Source organism: Adiantum capillus-veneris, chromosome 8, assembly GCF_014529385.1.
Source record: "Adiantum capillus-veneris isolate H3 chromosome 8, ASM1452938v2, whole genome shotgun sequence".
Taxonomy (NCBI): Eukaryota; Viridiplantae; Streptophyta; class Polypodiopsida; order Polypodiales; family Pteridaceae; genus Adiantum; species Adiantum capillus-veneris.
The window spans coordinates 129,673,580-129,693,742 of NC_140938.1; positions in this window are offsets into that span (position 1 = coordinate 129,673,580).

Here is a 20,163-nt window from a genome sequence, read left to right on the forward strand (position 1 = left end):
TAACAATAGCAAATGAGCTAGATGGAGAAACTGAAGATACGCTGATGATCAAAAGGACAAGGCGGACATGCACAAAAAATTTCAATCAAATTGACAGATGGAAGCGGGATGCCTAAATTAGGCTGCCAAGGCTTACTTTCGCAAATTCTTACAGAATGAGCTACCGGAATCCGATTGAGGAAATTTTTGAGTCTAACATAGATTTCATGGCCTAGTAGGACTAACAGGGGAATTTGGTGAAAAATAGTCTGGGAAGTCCAAGTGTAGATATCCAAGGTATCCCAGAATCACCTCATTCCCACTAGTCGCCCTTGGAGAAGAGAGCTCTCGACCTTCTTCGCGCGCGATTTTTGGAGTCCATAGTTGTCCTTTTACAGCGCCGTTTCACACGAGACATGAGGGGTAAGTTCTATGCTCATCAATAATCAATTCTATATAGCCGATAGCAAGTCTAGGCTCAAGGAAAAAACCCTAGAAACCCAACAGTGCACGAAGTCCTACAATAAGAAATTGACCATAGCGGCCTGTTAGCTCAACCAAATTGGACGAAACTTGAATTGTAGCATGCCCCTATATAATAGAACACTTCTATAACACCAGATGACCATCTGGTAGGGGTCGCGGGGGGTCCCAAGTAGAAAATCTAGGTCTTTTCCAGATGCCAGAATTGGATTCTCACTCCACAGATAGCTTATAGACTGGGTCTTTACACAATGTACATGGATGGTTTCATGAAAACAATCAAGGCAAGCTCTCGAACAATAGAAAATAGCTCAAAGGCTACAAAGCGTCAAAGTTGACATATAAAGTCAAACTGACTCCAAATGGGCCAAAACTGGATGGGTAGCTTCAAGACTATGTAGCGGACAAGTCTATAGCCTCAAAAGTGACTAACCAACTCCACAGGCCATCTAGTCACAAAAATCAGTGATTTTAGAGTCGACAAAGCACGAAGTGATGCCGACACGACAAAACTTTACCAAGTTCAATTTAGAACTTGTTTTAGATGTATTGAATATATCTAGGTCATCAAATTGTCAAGTCTTGCAAAAAAATTGACTGCTGTAAATAATCGCAATTATTTACTTTTGTGCTTTTTTGACTTGAAAATGATCCCTTCACTTCACCTATCACTTATACACATCTAATACATGCCATGTTTCAAGTATGAGCCAAAATGATCAAGAAAAACTTGGAAATTGTCAAAAAACGCAAAGAAGTCTTTCTAATCCAATTTTTGAGTTATCTGTCACATTTTTTGATCCAAATCACCCCATATCTCATACACAGAGTTTACATCATGCCTAGAACCAAGTTGCAACAAAAAATGTGCATTTTGATGAAAAAATTAATAATCGTGATTATTTACTTTCTTGCTAGAATGGGAAAAAATTGCAACTTTGAGCTTATGGGACCAAAGCACATGACGTCCCAAGTCCACTGACCAAATTGGAGCAAGTTTGGATCTCAAAATCTCAAAATTCCTTTATATCTACTATTTCAGAGACTGAAAGCCTAAATCTAGCTCCATTTCCACCCAGTGCACTCAATTGAGCCCACACTTCAGTCAGAGCACCTAAATGCTATATATTTCAAGCCTATCATGTCAAAAATGTAAAAAGTTTAAAAAAATCTCCAGCTGTAAATAATCACGATTATTTACTTTTGTTGCAAATTATTGCTTGAGCTATATGATTTTGATCTTTACATGTTTTTATGCATCTATGCATGCTCCAATATTGATTTGAAGCAAATTGGACTCAATTTGTCAGCAATTCAAACTCAAGGGCATTTCAGAGCAGAATTTGTAAAGTTTGGAGCAATGCAAGCTGCAAAGAAGTCCAAGAAAAGGGTGTCCCAGAAAGAGAAGTTGCAAGAGCTGCTACCCGACCAGCTAGACCCAAGTTTAGTGAAGACAGAAAGCCTATGAGTTATTGTCTACTATCAAAGAGGATGGATCAACCCAAATAACCGCCCAACAAGGGCAGAAAGTCAAAGTAGTGATCACAAAAGAGATTGTGGTCAAGGCACTGAAGTTGCCGACTGAAGGGATGACAAAGTGGGCCCGAGACAGAAAGACAGTAGGCACATTTACCAAGGAGACTGTTGCTGCAACTTTTGCCGACCTCATCCAAAGGCAAGTGGAAGAACCAGCTCGCCTATACCATCAACACTTCCATTTCTTGTCAAAGATACCGCCATGATACACCACCCCAAACCATGCAGTTGCGGCCACCTTCACCCAAGTGTTGAAGTCGACAACCAGGTAGCCAATTGATCATGCGTAGTATGTGCTGACAATGCTGAAGGGCACCAAGAAACAAGGTAAAATCACATATCTGGGCGCGCCTAAAGTACTGACAAGAATATCATACCATGCTATTGGCATGGCGGATAATTTTTTGCCAGCCCCAGATCAGAACACATGGATTGTGTTTGCACAACATTCTCCCAAAACCACACATTCATCAAAGAGAGTTTATAAGTCAGATAAAGAATCTACCGAAAGCTCCCATGAAGCTCATAGTAATGAGAGCTCAGACAACAAGGAGAGAAGGGTGAGAATTGAAGAGATGAAGAATAAATAAGTAGCTACATGGATTGTGTTTGCACAACCTTCTCCCAGAAGCACACATTCATCAAAGAGAGTTTATAAGTCAGATAAAGAATCTACCAAAAGCTCCCATGAAGCTCATAGTAATGAGAGCTCAGACAACAAGGAGAGAAGGGTGAGAATTGAAGAGATGAAGAAGAAATAAGTAGCTGCATGGATTGTGTTTGCACACCCTTCTCCCAGAACCACATGTTCATCAAAGAGAGTTTATAAGTCAGATAAATAATCTACCGAAAGCTCCCATGAAGCTCATAGCAATGAGAGCTCAGACAACAAGGAGAGAAGGGTGAGAATTGAAGATATGAAGAAGAAATAAGTAGCTGCACATTAAGAAGAACCTCAGCAAAAGAAGGTGAGGTTTGAAAGAGAAAAGAAAACTTATGAATGGAGCCGCCAAAAAAGCTCCAGGTTGTGAGGTCCTCACCCCACCGTATCAAACGGCGGATCTGATGGTGAACCTGGTGGCCACTAGATCTATAGCGGAAGCGAACAAAGTGGTTCAAGGTTCAACTAGCGGACGATCTCTCATCACAAAGTGACTCAAGTTCGAGCCTACTAGCAAGGAGATCTATCTCCACCTCGCAGGGGAAGCGTACTTATCCTATTTAGCAATCCTAAAACCCACCTTCCGAGAGGAGAGAAACCTCGAGTGCCTTTTTCCCCATGTTTCAGAGGCACGTACACTTGAGACTTCGCCACTCTAGGGGCAATGAGTATTACTAGTATCGATTTAAACACTATGGGGACAGAGATTTCCCGACCAATCGGGACCACCCTTCTCATAGGCATTGGAAACCTGAGCCAAGCCCCCACTTTCCACCCCCACACTCACACTTCCTTGTGTGTCCTATTTACTACCACAAAAGTTTTTCAACATAAAAGTTCCTTGATTAGATTCCGATTCACAATGTTCGTTAAGACAACCCTTCAATCAGTATTGCAAAGCGGCACCAAGACAATATTCTAGTAAAAATTCTACTCAAACTTATTCATTAAAATTCCAATGTTCTGGAGGTACAACATCCCCCCTCCAGCGAGAGTTTACTCCTCCCGTTGTCGCCTAGCTGCCCATACAACTAGGTATGTCCACCGCATAGAAAGCACGACATGGACATTCCCACCGCTTAACCAGCAGACGTGGGTTCCCACCACTTAACCAGCAGTCGTGGGTATCCACCGCTTAACCAGCAGATGTGGATTCAAGAGCCCTTAACCAGGAACTCTGCCCCCTGTGATCAGGAGGGGGTTCGAACTAGTATCAACATTGGAAATAGAATGAACATGCCGAGCTAAATTTTCCCTAGCAGACATTCTTTCCTATTGCAAATATTATATCCATCAATCATTTCTTTCCTACTTTAGACTTAATGTACAAATGAATTCGAATTCCGAGGTTTCCGTCGGATTTCTCCAACACGTTTGGGGGTATATTCTTTCCTAGCTAAACGTGTGCAATGTTAAATTAAACAACTTGAATAAAATTGTGACCTACCTCTTCCATTTCTTTGTCAATGGCTCGTGAGATGGCCGGTGCTTGTTCGTCCATGGGAGCTTTTCCTTTTCCATTCACATTGCTCGTTCCCGCCTCGCGGTCGTGGGCACCACCGAAGCGAGTTCTCTTAACCGGGGCCATTTTATACTCACTACTTTAAATGATAAACTTGGATAAAAGAGCTAATGTCCGAGATCATCATAATAATCCAAATGATAGATTAGAATCATTGAACAATCCTCCTTATGCAAGAGGGTTAGATTTTTCCTTCGAGACCTAGTAATTTTATGAGTAATACTTCACTTGTCCTATGGGAACCGGCTCTAAAGTTAATCACTTGGCTTAGATAATTAAGAAATTCAGAATTTTACTAATTAAATCACAAGAGAGATGAATTAATCAAGCTCAATCACTTTCCTAGTGCAGTTAGAAAGATGCAGAGTTACCGCATGCATAGGTGAGAGAAAATTCTCTTCTTAGTGGCTTAATGATGGATTAACTTTTGCCTTAATCACATCTTAATGTATGAGAAATATTGAATCTAACTTAGTTACAAAAATATTGATTGGTAAAATAATGAATTTCATCAAATCTACCTTATTACCCGGGCTGACAATTAATTACTATGCTGCCTAGAGAGAGAAATCTCTCCTAATCATGTTTTAATCATTGATTAAGAGTGATGAATGGTTGCATAAATTAGCTAATTGGATGATGATTATGTAATGGAGTATAGCTATGGAGATTTAGAGAGCAGCTATTGGAAATTATAGCTAGGATTAAGCATAGTAGACGAGGAATTAAGAGAATAATGAAGAGAATTACAGAAGAGCATAAATCAAATCATGATTACCGTGATTAGGGGCTGAAAATACTCTCGATTTTCTGATCCAAATGAGTTCTCAAGACTAGAATTTGGCAGCACCTCCCTCCTTGCTTCTCCTTCAAAAACTGTGTGTGCCGGCGGCACCTCCCCAAGGTGTGTGTAGGTGTGTGTGTGTGTGTGTGTGTGTGTGTGTGTGTGTGTGTGTGTACTGGATGTGTGTGTGAGCATGTGTGTGTGTGTGTGTGTGTGTGTATGTGTGTGTGTGTGTGTGTGTGTGTGTGTGCACACTTTTAAATAGGCTCCTCCAAGTTGAAAATCGACCAGCCTTGCTATTTGCATCTGAGTGAGCTCTCACGTCATGCATGGCAAGTCTAGTTTCCTGCCTACCAAGTGTCCAGTTAGCTAGTCTAACTGGCTCTCACACTCACTCTCAAGCTTGGAAACTCTCCCACAACTCCCACAAGACAAGAGGGCACCCCCTAGCTGCAAAAGCTGGCTCAGAGTGGCTTGGAACCTGTTCCCACACAGCTTCGGGCCCCGGTGCCTCCCCACACAGCTTTAGGAAAAATTGGTTTTAGGCTAAAACAGCCCATACGAGTCGGAATTTAATGCTGTAAATTGCTATACTATGCTCTAACTAAGGCGTACTGGTCCGAGTACCTGCCATATTTAGCAGCCCCTGGGGTCGGAAAATGCATTTTTTTCAAATTCGGGGTACGGGTGCAGTTTTTCGAGACGGTCAAAAGTAGACGGGTCGGGTGACCACAAACTTACTATTTTTGGAAATTTTTCACAAAAAATATTTTAATTCACATTTTGAAGCTTTATAACATTCTAAACATTAGGGCACTGACAGAATTTGGAAAACTGCTAAAAATAGTAACTTTTTCCATTATGATCTTTTCATGGTACAATGGTGCTCTTTCAGCTCGGGGTCGGAGACCTTACACAGGTGAGGATTCTGAAAGATGGGCTCCAAGAGACATAAGGGGACCCCAAACTAATAATCCTACAAGGAAAGAAGGAGAGAATCCCACATACTTTTTTGAATGCATGTACGCAGAGGCAGAAGCCCTAAAGTTAAAAGAAGCTCAAGAAGCTGAAAAGAAAGCAAAAGAAGACGCAGCCGAGCAACAAAGACAAGTGGAGGCTACGGAACAAAGTGAAACACATCACAATCAGAGGGAGATTTCCATGAATCCCACCTCATCCACAATGGACCAGGAAGACCATCCCATGCCAAGCCCGAGCCCTTCACTCATAGTTAAACCCAATGAGCGCGAGAAAGCCAAAGAAACAGAGTCAGCACAGCAGGCAGCAGTAGGTTTTGAACAACCAAAAGCACGAGAACAAAATAAGGCAGACCCATCTACGACCACCCAACAAGAAACAACCAAGGCATACATGAAGCCTCAAGAAGCAAAAGCAGCCGAGGCAATTGCAACGCCTCAAGGAGAGGTAGAACTCCCACTGCAACCACAAGCAGAACCACCCAAGGAGCCACAAACTGAAACACTTGAAACCTCTAGACAGCTTATAGAGTCTAAAGAATGGGAGAACGATTAAGTCATCATGCAAGTAAATGAATATTCCAAGCAGGTGCAGCAGATGACAGAAAAAAAAGCGAGCAGCAGCACTTAGCCGTAGTCCTAAGGCTAGAGATCTTGAGCTAGTCATCATTGCTCTGCAAGGCGAGTTAGATGATAGTATGAATATCATTTTAGATTTACATAGATAGATCAAAGAGCTGAAGGATGAAGCAGAACAGCACCAGCTGGCCAAAGAGAAGCATCAAAAAGAAATGGAAGAGCTAGGAGAATTTCTAACCAAATTATCCGATGCCCGCAAGACTAAAGATCAACAGCTGACGGAGGTAACAAATGAACTCCTAACCACAACTCTATCATTACAGAAGATCCAAGTGCAACTTGATGTAGCAAATGCATCTCTTCAATACTCGGACCAAAGGATAAATGATCGGGCAGCTTTTTTGAGACAAATAAAGGAAAATCTTGTTGTCACCTCGATCAAAGGTACAAATGAAGTCTATAAGACTTTGGAAAAGAAAAACAAAGATCTCAATCTAGAGCTAAAGCTAGAGAAGAGACCTTGCACTGATGCGGGTACAATAAGAAGAGCAGTTGCTCAAAGAGATAGCAGAGTTAAAAAGAGTCAATCAGCCTACTGAGAGAGGGACAACCAAAGACACAAGAAGAATCAGGTCCCTCGGAGCAACCAACTGTTGGCATTCCATCACTCTTTTGCTGAGATGGAAACACAGCCGGTGGAAGGGCTAGGAGGAGAAGAGGATTTTCAGTACCACTCACAGATGCTAAGCAAGTGCCCATGGTCCAGCTTTTTAAGGCTGAGGAAGATGCACTCAAAGAACATGTTTCTTAGGAAACAGCCCGGAAACAGATGCTGAATGGAAAGCAACGATTGATTGGAAACAGATGCTGAATGGAAAGCAATATGTTGGCGTTTGAGAAAGCGTTCTATACAGGTTTCTTCACTTGGCGAATGAAGATATTTGCGCCAGTGATTAGCAACTTTACATCCAGATTTGTTGGCTATTCAGCCATTGAGCTTAAAAACAGAGTCACCGCGGAGTTCTTGCAAGTTCCTTACAAAGAGAGAAGACTCAGATATGAGAAAGCATTACACGCACTTAAAGACCACCTCGCTAACCGTCAACCCGAAGACTACTTCAATCCATGAAGCTTTGTCAAGGGACGACACAGTCGAGGAGTGGGGGAATGTTAGCAGCAAGCTAACTCGGATATCATTTTTGAGAGCTTTTATTGTAAAACACTTATTATTTTGATGAATCGAGAATATTATAACTCCTACTTTTTAGATAACATTGTAATTGATGAGCCGGGGCTACAAGCTCCCAGATTGTATCAACCTGTCTTTAGTTAGAGCTCCCAAATTATTAGTTTTGACCACAAAAACCTTGGCTAAGGTATAAAGCCAATTTTTGTATGTTTTTTATAAGTTTTACACAGCGTGAGCTAACGGCGCTCACTTCTCTCCTTCTTGTGCTTCCTACTCCCTTGCAGTTGTCACATTGCAGTGCCGTCTGTTGCGTTGCAACTGCAGGTAAGAGGTCTACACATTGACGTAAGCATTTCATGGTAACCTGTGGCTTTTGGCATCGTCGACCCGTGGCCTAATTTCATCATAAGTAGGAATTTAAGCTTCAAAATCATAAACTAAGTATAGGCGGAATATTGGGGCATCATTGCTAAGCATTTAGATGCATTTTAAGTCAAACAACTAAGTCAAAAACTTACTGTTGTTAATAATCATGATTTTTGCACTTGACCTAACATGAGATTTGAGACCATAAGCATGTGTTCTTAGGTCTTATAAACATGTCCTAGAAGTTTCATAATGTTTGGATGTCGTATGATGCTGTAACGGATGTGATTTGTTTGAGTGATTAGCTTTTGGTGACTTTTGTCACTCGAGTGTAGCTTGAGTTAGGTAGCTTGAGTTAGATGCGAGCTATTTGTTGTTTTCCAAGAGATTGATAGCCTCTTGTAGCCTCTATGCACTAGTCGAGTCAGCTTCATCCCATGGATTCACAATTATATTCGTGGTTCTCACTATGTCTGCAATAAGATAGGAGTGAGGTTAGCCACCCGTCCCACATTTCAACTAGTGATAATAGAAAGGAGGTATTTTTGAAGTGTTTGGGAGACTTTTTGAAGCTCTATACTGAGTTCTAGAGTGACACTACACTACTGGTGGTGGATGACACACTCTGTATCGGTCTACTTAACCTATTGGGCACGTGACTCTATCCTCCTTCATTTGATCCACTAAATGTTAGTCAATCCCCAAATTACCTAATTGCCATATTGTTCCCTTGGTTACCAAAGTTAGAAAATTCACCCAGTCCTAGTGGTTATGCCGAGATCAATTAACTTGAAAATCCTTCTGACATAGTGTCTGCTCATGTCATACGTTACTATCGAAGTTAGCAACAACTAACAGGAAGCACAAATTGATTGTGATTGGGGAAGTTACCAGCAAATACAATATAGAAATCTATTGTCTAAATTTTTGTACAACCTTTGTTGTCTACTAATTTACCCAAAAAATTAAAGAGTTTTCTAAACTTAGGGAATGATGAGATGTTATTTTGGTCTCTTATAGCAAAATTTGTAAAGAAGTTGTAGGCTGATTTTTTTATTTTTTTTTGGTATGTACAAAAGACATATGTTGATTGCTACTTATTTAGTATGTGCAAAAGACACCTTTAATTTATTTAGTTTGTACAAAATACATCTGTTGATTGCTACTTATTGTGCCATATGTCACATATTACATATGCTACACATTAACTCTCTATACATAGTCTATTATAGATATGGGAAATGTTATGTTCTATATAGCACATAGCACACTTTTACAATGTACCTGTGTGTGGCACATACATCTCTGTGTACACACACACATACACACAGAGACAATCTCAAGATGCAAACAAACACCTTAAGCAATGTGCTATATAGCACATTTCATCACAGAATACACATGCTACACATTATACACAAAGTGTATTGTAGAACTTCCACATAGATACTACATCTATCTCTGAATCAACAATGGCATATGTGCAAGAACCAAATGAAGTAGAGGTAGATAATGTAGCCTTCTCAAGTTTATTAGGCTCAACATCTGTGTGCACACCATCATGGATAGCATGCACATCAATTGCAAGGCCAGCAACATCACTTTGACGTATTGCCTTGTCTTGGACCACGACATCAATTATTAGTACTACCTCACCTATTCTAGCTCCTCTATTAGTGAGAGCCTCATCACCCATATCTTTTGTATCCCCAATAGTGGCATATGTTCCCACAACCTTAATGGCATCATCTGCAACAATAATAGCATCTATGCTAGCATCAATTACATCACCATCAATAGTAGCATTTGTGCTAGCACTTTCATAGCATTCACATTGCCATCTCTGCAAGCATCAACTCCAATAGGATCAACAATGGCATATGTGCTACATTCAATTGTAGTAAGGGTAGATAATGTACCCTTATCAAATTTAGCAGGCTCAACATTTGTGTTCACACCATCATGCACAACCTGCACATTAGCTGCATTGAACACATCCATTGGAACATGTGTAGTAATACTAGGTGTTGTGCAGTGATCGACTGTATCTGTGGCCTCATCTACATGCCCTGAAGAGCACGTGCTTCTTGTGTAAGTCCTTCTTTTTTCCACGTCTTGATTATCTATGACAAGACAAAGTAGAAACATATTACTAAACATGTATAGGTCACTTTATGAAATAATTTTCAAGTGCACGATGCAAAAATTAAGAGACATGTCTTTAACAATTTCCAACACTTGGTTCAACAAGGGGCATGGATACAATAGGGGTGCAATGGAATGCACAAGAATTCTATAGACATCTTCAATTTGCATGGAGCTATAGCGAAGAACTATTTTGTAATTTGTTTCTTCCTCTTCCAAAATGAGTCATGGGGTATATCCATTATGGGACTTCCACCTGCGTTCTTGGGAGTCGATTTCTTGCACTTTAATGTTGACGTCTTGTGCATTGGAGGTGATGTTACATTCAATGCATCTACAATAGCCTCATCCAATGTTTCACCATTTTTGAGCACCCTTGGGGATGCTTTGGCACTCAGTGGAGAATGCAACAATCTTTTTAGAGTTAGTTGTTGCATAGATGATTTGACTGCACTAGACTTTGAATTCAAGATGTCTTCACTTACTCCACATACTTCATCCCCCAAGACAGACTCCACTTCAAGGGTTGTTGGTTGCATCCCTTGGGTAATTTCATCATCCTTCCTTGTGGAGTGGATCATCTTGTTAGAGAAAGCATGCTCTGCAAAGCACAATCCCAATTGGAATATCCCAATATACACACATATTTTTAAATTTTGGACCTACCATTGGCTTGCATAGAGACCCTCTCTACTGTTGTCCTCTTCTTTTTTTGCATTGAGGTTTTTGTTACGGTGTCTGTACTAGCAAAAAATTTCATTAAATGCAAGAAGGTAAAACTATTAATGGAAGGTGAAACTTCAATAGTACTAGTTAGATAATTCACATCTAGTACTTACATGCACTTGACTCTTCCATCTCAGTCTTAAACTTTAGACCAATCATATGCTTTGCTCTAGGGGAAACATGCATGTTGCAATCTAGTGCAACCCAATAGCCATAGTAGCTTCATACATGTGCAAAGCATAGCATATGGTACACATGGGTGAAAGGTAGTGAGAATGCTTTCAAGATTCAGGCATCAAAGGGGAATCCACATCCTACACGGTGGTAGAATCCTCCAGCTGCCACCTCATTATTGCTATGCTCGTACTCCATAGATGGAGGAAAAGACTTCATCAAACTTGCCCGTACATTATATGAATCCCTCTCCATGCTAACACAAAATTTAAGGTGCTCGTATTTGTGTGTTGTGTTGCTCTTTGTTTTTGCAAGCAATTTTTGTGAAATAAAGAAGAAAACACATATAGTCTTAAAAATGAAACAAAATCAGCATGATAAAATAATCTTGCATACATGTATTTGAAGTCAATGATAGTTTATGTGCTATATAGCACATAGCAGACCATGATAGCACATGAAGTTTCTGCATCTTTTATTGTACACAATCCAAGTATTTTGTACTATATTGCTACATAGAATATGCAGAGTAGATCATAGCAATGAGACTGTTTGCAACACACAAATAAAATAGATATTTTCTCTATATGCTATATAGCACAAGCTTGTCGTATATGATATGCAATGTGCTATATAACACATACCTCTCTTCTAGTGTGCTATATAGCACATATCATAAACTACAACTATTATGTACTATAAGTGCTACATAGAATATGCAGTGTAGATCATGTGAGAGAGACTATTTGCAATAACAGATATAACACAAACATTTTCTCTATATGCATTGATATGTAGTGTGCTATATGACACATACCTCTATTTGGAGTGTGCTATATAGCACATAGCACATAGTGTATTATATATACAATGTGTTATGCAGAGAGACAATGATAATAGAATATAACATTGTTTGTTGTGGTATATGATATGCAATGTGCTATATGACACATAGCTCTATTTAGAGTGTGCTTTATAGCACATAGAACATAGCCACACACACTCCAAAAAGATATTGTGACCATATACACAGAGTGTGTTATGTAGCACATAGCACATATGAAGATTGTGCTATATGGCACATATCACAATTCCACACACACACTAGGGCTACATTCTGACCATATAGCACATATCACAATCCCACACATATTCCAAGCTATGTCATGACCATATAGCACATAGATTATGCTATATAACACATATTACAATTCTATGGAAACTCCAAGGATATATTGTGACCATGTAGCACAGAAATTATGATATATAGCACTTATTACATATGTAGATTGTGTTTCATATCACATAGCATATAATCACACACATTCCATAAAGATGAGGGCTATATTGTGACCATATATCACCTAGATTGACCTATATAGCACATAGAAGATAACCACGCATATCATATAACCACACATACTTTATCAATATTAGAGCCATGTTGTGATCATATAGCACATATTTTGTACTATGTAGCACATATCACATATAGATTGTGCTATATAGCATACAACACATAACCATACACTCCAAATCACACATAACCACATGGAAGTGAACCACAAACTCCAAAAGAAACCCAAGCACATATAGGAGGGTGAGATGTGAAGCACCTTGGCCACCGCCACCTTGACTTCTAGTTTAGCAATTTTTCCTAGAGGGTAAGATGAGAACTCTCCAATCAAATCAATCAAGCATTGTTGATCTGCAGGGTCTTGCATGAAATCAATTTGCATTTGCAGCTTCATCGCCCAAGTGTTTGATCCTTGAGCACCCTCAGCCCTATGCAATTCTCTAATTTCATCTTTTAACTGCTTCTTTGCATCCTCCAGTCTCGAACTACAATCTTGAATTCTGGCTTCTACAATACTCTTCATTACTACAAGTACCCTGCCATCCTCCTCTTCCAATTGCACCAGGCATGCTCCGGTGGGCACACTTGATAGGGATACAAATAATCCTTTCATTCTCACTGATGATCTAGTAGAAACAACAGTGGTTCTAGAACTTTATCCTCTACTAGCCATCTGCTCTTCCCACCTCTTCATCTTTCTTTGCAGGTTGTGTCTTTTCTCTAAGGCTTTCATTTCCCTCTCTGCGAATACATCCCAAGAAATTTGATTATTGAGGCATCTTCCATGCAATTTTCCAATGCAAAGGCCTTTGCAAACTGTGTCCCTATTTCATACATGAAGGGACCCTCTTGGTACACATCACAGTGTCTCCACACAATCTCTTATAAGAACTCCGATCAAGAATGATATGCCTTCACTTTCTTTTGGCTACCAAGAATAGGCTTTGGGCATATGAATACAACTTCCATGACCTCATCAAAAATGTCATTGGTCCCTGTCAAGGAACAAGGGTGAACCCCTTCCAATGGCAATCCACGCTCTATATGAAACTCCTCGGCACGACAACAAAACTTTTAAGTGCACAAGTGGCTCGATGTTCCTAATCATCTTGCTACTTGCATAAGACAAGGGCTTTGAGGAAGGTGCCATGTTGGTGTTCTTAATCTACCTATACATCACACAGCTAGTGAGACCTTATGTGTGCCAACTCACAACATCTCTACATGTAGCTCATACAAGTAGCAAAGCATGGTGTGGGTGCGTTCGTGTTAAAAAATCTATGGAATGCTATAGACATGTAGCAAATCGTGGCACATGCATCTCTACATGCTACAAAGCAGCTCAATGTGCATACAATATCCTTAGAATAGAGGATACACATGCAACAATGTACAAGGGGAGACATAGCTTGAATAAAAGAGCACAAGTAGCTCAGCAAGTGCTTGCCTTCAAGCACATCAGCAATCGTCCAAGACTCCAAGCACAGTAGCTCATCCAAGAACAGTAGCACACTTGACAAGTTGGGTAGAGGTGCATGAGAGAGAGAGAGAGAGAGAGAGAGATGTGGTGGCACGGTCTCACTTGAAACTGCTCCCATTAATGCAAAAGAGTAGGGATGAGAAGACGAGAGGCCTATGTTAATTTTTTAATTTAAATTTGTGTTCCAAATGTGCAACATGTCATTATTTTATTTTGCTATGGTATTAACTATATCACATGAATAGATTTCCACCTATTCATGCTTTCACCCTTAGCCGACAATCGCCCTTTGAATGAGATAACACCTCCTTAATCTTCTTCATGGAAACCTTGCAACTCTTTCTCTATGCATTGTCTTGAGAAGAGATTAGACAAAGGCCCCCAAGTGTACATGACTTACAAATCTACAAGATTTGCATTTTGCTCATTCAAGCGCTCAACCTTCAAAGGAATCTACATGATTTGCACACTAGCCTGCCTTTACACCTTTTGCATGCACCAACAATCTAGCACTTTTGTGGGTCTCTTCAATTCCCAAGCACTCACTTGATAAGGATTTTTTGTTTTCCAGAAAGGGGAGTGAATTATATTAAGTGAGAACAAGTTTTACATCATAGGCCTGAAAAAGAGGCTATATATTGTACATATCCATACAAGAGTTCTAATGCTATGGGACCATACAAGGTTTTTGATGCTAAGGAATGGCATTCAATTTAGACTAAATGTGTTTTGATAGGAACCATCTTTTAGTCATTCCCCTTCATGAATCTCCAAGTCTTCAAGGATGTCCTATTCAATATTGATCCACACCCTGTAGTGGACTTTGTCCACTATAGCTTGATTACAAAGGCGTTTAGCACTTTCCAACAAGTCCCTTCTCTTCCTAAAAAGCTTGCATTGGGAAAGAATCATTTAGCAAGTGAATATCATCCAAAAAAGTTATCAGGGAAGGAATCTGACGAACACCTTCATACAGCCAGATATTTATCTATCACCAAAGAGACCACATACTTCATCCTTGATGTGGTTCCAGACAACTGTGATCACCCCTTGTCTATTTCCGAGTAGAAGGCGTTTCCAAGTGATAGTGGTGTTTATGTTTTGAAATACAAGGGCCAAGAAGGCCTGGTTACAATAACATCTGATGAATAAATGAGCAACATCCTCAATTTACTTAATGCATCTAGGACATTATCCTAAACCAAGTCCTACCTATGATAATATTTTGCCTGTTCAAAGGCCTCTGTAAAGAATCAACCATAACAAGGCTGATTTCTTTGGGGAGGAAGTTGTATACCATAGGGACTTGAACTTGAAGTTTCATTGTTTCCTGTCCAAAGTGAGATTCCATTTCGCATAAAGAGATACATACAAGGGGAGGGGATATACATGGCAACTAACTGGGGTTGAGAGATCTTTAATCCATCTTGCCAGATAATAGCACTAAGAGTGAACCTAAGGGAGCAATTCAGCATCCATTGCAACCTTGCGGGAAACTATGACATCTTCTTCTCAAGAATTTGATTTTCCAAGTTCTTAAATTGTATCTGAGAGAAAGGTCCATGTCAGATAGCCAGTCCTAGTTAGGGGGGTCCCATATATTTTCCCATGTTCTGACACCTTTGTTATGGATGGTGAGAGCCATTCTAGAGTGATCAACCTCCAAATCTAGCAAGGAGAACTTATACCACCATATGGACTCGTTAAGGACAATAGTTTGGATTACGTTTAACTTCCAATTAGATCTAAGCATGATCTTGTGCCTATTCCATGTTGCCCAAAGAAATTTGATTAGATCATATCATGAGGTTGTGGATTGATGAGGGATGAATAAGTCAGTGACTTGGGGAATGTCTTTCCAACTTTTGGCTTGTGTCATGTGAATCTTGCCATATTCTGGAATAACAGGTCGGACTACTCTATCTTGGGTTGTGTCAGGGCTTTGGAGATGGTTTTGAGTGACATTTTGTTAGCCAGACCGAGGATGTATATGATGCCCAACCCACCTTGTCTTTAGGTAGACAAGCACTTGAGTTTAGCATTTTTCAAGATGTAGGGATCCCCCGACTATAGAAACGATCCGCAAATCTTGGTAATCTCCTTGAGGTGGAAGTCGGGAGGGCACCGGTAGGATAGAAAGAAAACAAGATAGGCAGTCAAAAAATGATTAATGAACATAAGCCTCACCATAAGGGATCCTTAAAATCATGTTCACTTGGTGAGTTTAGACGCAAATTTTTGAATAATCTAGTTCCACCGCTCCTTGAGTGTGAGCCCAAAGCCCATAGGAATCCTCAACACCATGAACGAAACACCTGCATCCAAAAGCCTACATCTAGAGGCCATTAGCCATTGAGGAAGATGGATGTCACCTTGTCTCACTCCTATTTTGGAGTGATTGATTTTGGAGCCTGAAGTTGAGTAGAAAATCCCAAGACAGTCCCATAATTCCTATAACGTTTCCTCCTCATAAGGAAGCAAAGCATTAGTGTCATTGGCAAATTGGGATAGACATTATTGAGTTATTTCATATGTCATTATGATGCCTTTGTTCTTAACCAGTCAAGTAATGCCACCTACAGCTATGGCAAACAAGAGGGGAGCGAGCGGTCAGCCTTATCTAGCTGAGCGGTTGAGAGAGAAATAGCTAAAGAGAAGCCCATTGAAGGCTATCCCTGCTTGAGTATTTCCAAATAAGGTCCTTACAAAATTCAGAATCCAAAGGCCATTTTCTCCATGCTTAGTATGATAAATAACCATTCTAGCTTGTCATAGGCTTTGCCAAAATCTACTTTGACAAAGATGTAATCTTGATTAGATTCTTGAGCCCATTCTTCCCACATAGTAATCACCGCTTCCACAATGTTTCTACCTCTGATGAAACCTTTCTATTCTACAAAAATCCACTTCATGATAATAGGTGTGATCTTATTGTCAATGGCTTGGGTAAACTTCTTGTAAGTGGTGTTCAAGATGGTTAGGAGCCTCCAATTAAAAAGGGAATCCCTCGGCCCCTTCTTGTGTAACAACTTGATGACCCTAGTGCTAATGGAGTAAGGAAGTGCAAGAAGCTTGATAGATTCCTCCCAAATCAAACAGATAAGGGACAATGTTGTCTTTATACATCTAGAAAATTTATGCAGAGGCAATCCATCCAGCCTGGGGGTTCTGTTAATTTTATGGGATTCAATGGCCTTGTGAACTTTGGTTGTAGATAGGGGAAGTGTGTATGATATCTGTGGATGAGAGACTCTCTATTTTTGTGCATTGCCAAAATGGCTTCATTGATGCATTTTAGTGTTGTTGATTGTTTATGGTTGAGATTTTTTCAGATTTTACTCAATTTTCACGAAAAACTCTATTAAATTTCTCCCAAATTCTGGCCATACTTTATGCGAAGCATAGTTTTACTCTCTGATGGTTTAGTGGTCAAGTTTGACTCCCACTTTGACAAATTTTGTCATCTTGGACACAGTTTAATGTTCTTGTATCCACTCTCGTAGTAGTGAAGATTGTATATGCTCGTGTAGTTACAGCTTAGAGGAAGTCACCAGTTTCACATATTTTTTGCCTATCTTTGTAGGCACTCTTCTTGTGGGATACGTTTTGTGCTTGTTTGGTCACTACCTGTGTATATGGTTATGCACTTTACACTGAGTTGAGTTGTTTATCCCAATTGTGTGACTGCAGATAACAATTTTTGGACTTGGTTTTATGCATATATGAGCATCAGTTTTAATGCGTTTGATAATGGTTTTCATGATTGTGTAGTGGTCGAGTGATCTCCCACTTTGTTGCCAGTTTGATAGATTTTATGGTTGAGATTTTTTATTGAGGTTTTGCTCACGTACAGGGAGATTCTGCCAATTTTCTCCCAAGATTTCTTGCCATAGCTTTGGTTTCTTGGCATCCATATAGCAGACATGTGTGACATTTTAGAGTTGACAAATATGACTCGTAAGAAATGGCGGTCTTGTAGTTGCCGATACATGCGATGTTGGCATTGTGTTCACACAGGGCACATTAGGTGCCATTATTTCAGACGTATGAGATAGCAGCGGAGATGTATGCAAGATGCAGATGAGGTTTTGACACATGCAAAAGCGGTGGCTTCATATGCTAGTGATGGTGATGTCACCTTTATCTTTAGCATTCCTCTTACTTACATGTCTTTGAAAGGTGACACTTCTTCTCGTTGGTTGCTAGACGAGGATGCAGTTTTCCACATCACACCACATCGTGAGTGGTTCAACACATTCTCTAGCCAAAGACTTGGTTGTGTGCACTTGACCAATGATGGTTCGGTGTTTGACATTGCAGGTGCAAGAGATATTTTCTTGTCATCGCCTAGTGGTGCATCCTATATGCTACGACATGTGTGCTATGTTCTTCAACTGAAATAGAGCTTGATCTCAGTGAGACAATTAGCAGATTGTGGGTGTCAAAGATTTCTTAGAGAGTCGTCTTTCCAGATGCATTGTGGATCATTATTGATTTCTAGGGGAGCCCAGATTGGCTTGGTATATCCTATGCATGTATCTGAGGTACAAGATGGCATGGTCTCAATTTTGTTGCTAGCATGCATTGAGCGAGAGGTACGACGTGTCTCCTTGTCTAGTGATCTCTAGTATGCTCATAGGAGATAGAGCATCTAGATGTGCAAGACATGCCATTAGACTTTGTAGAGATAGAGGTAGAGTGACAGTGCTCTAGTGACACAACATGTGTTGTTAGAATCTGTGCACACAGAGGTAGAGCATCTATGCTCCCTAGAGACACACGCAGAGATGACGATTATGAAGTTCTTGGATATTCTTATGCTAGATGCTGACATGGTTATGCCAGGATGTAGAGCATGGTACGATGGATGCAGAGATAGTCGCAGTGTTGAGAACCCTTGATTCGTCACATCCATTTGTCTCTAGTCCTAATGGTACAAGGATTGCACATAGCGTAGAGAGGAGGCTAGGACAGCCTGGTTTGCACAGATTTTGTCAGCGTTCAGGCGTCTCATGTACAACCTACTAGTGTCAAGGCCCAACCTAGCAGCTATAGTGGGAGCATTTACAACAGAGATAGTCATTCGTATGATGATGACTGACACTAGCATGACACGTTATTGGAGCTTTGCATACCATACAGAGTTGTTTGCGGGATTCACATGCAAACTCTAGCATGGATATGCATGCTCACCTATCATTAGAGCCAATACGGCTCCATGTAGATCGAGAGAGCGGCATAAGTTGAGAGAGTCTCACCTAGTTTCTTGTACATACTAGTAGTTAGCTAGTAGCACCCACTTTTGGCACATTCACCTTTACATGAAAGGTTGTCAAGATAAAGGTGATGTACCTTTCTCCGAGGTCGGACATCCGGTGTCCAATTGCTCACTAACTCTACTAACTTACTCACTTATTCTTTATACATAAAAGAATAAGGAGTGAATGTTTCTTCTTGCCACTCTGCTCCACCCCACATCGTGCGCTCTCTCTCTCTCTCTCTCTCTCTCTCTCTCTCTCTCTCTCTCTCTCTCTCTCTCTCTCCGCGCACATGCACACGCACAACATGTGCGCACTTCAGTAAGCCACCCTACAAAAGAAAATTAAAGCTTTCAACTATTGTACCATTACTATTGTGTATCCCTGTGATTGGAAAAGGGTTACGTTTATTGTAATCCCCCACCTAGAAACTCTCAAATTTACCTCTAAATTCTAAATTTGAAGGAGAGATTATCTCCAAAGTTTAGAGAACCTAGAAAGTTTAGAGAATTTACAAAGTTCAAAGACGTTCAAAGCAAAAACTTCAAACATAGTATATTTGCCTCTCTAAACTTTTCATGTGCAGGTTTTCAAGTTTTTGAGAAAGTATGGCTCAATGCTCTATAAACAAAAATCTAGGCTTAGTGGAATCCTATAACAAAGTTGCCTTCAAATGTTCTCATATGTAGGTTTTCCAAGTTTTTGGAAGAAAGCATTACATCTCGAAGTATCTCTAAAAACCCAGATTTAGTGTAACGTCACCTATAATTTTTAGATTTGTCTCAAAAGCTGTAATTTGCCTTTAAACTTTGTTTATAACCTAGGTTGTATATTCTCACCAACAAATTTTAAGATTCACCTCTAAATTCCAATGCAAAAGCAAGAACACCTGCAAAAGGTATTTAGGGGTGTAAAAACCTTCAAAACCCACATTTTGGGAAACATTA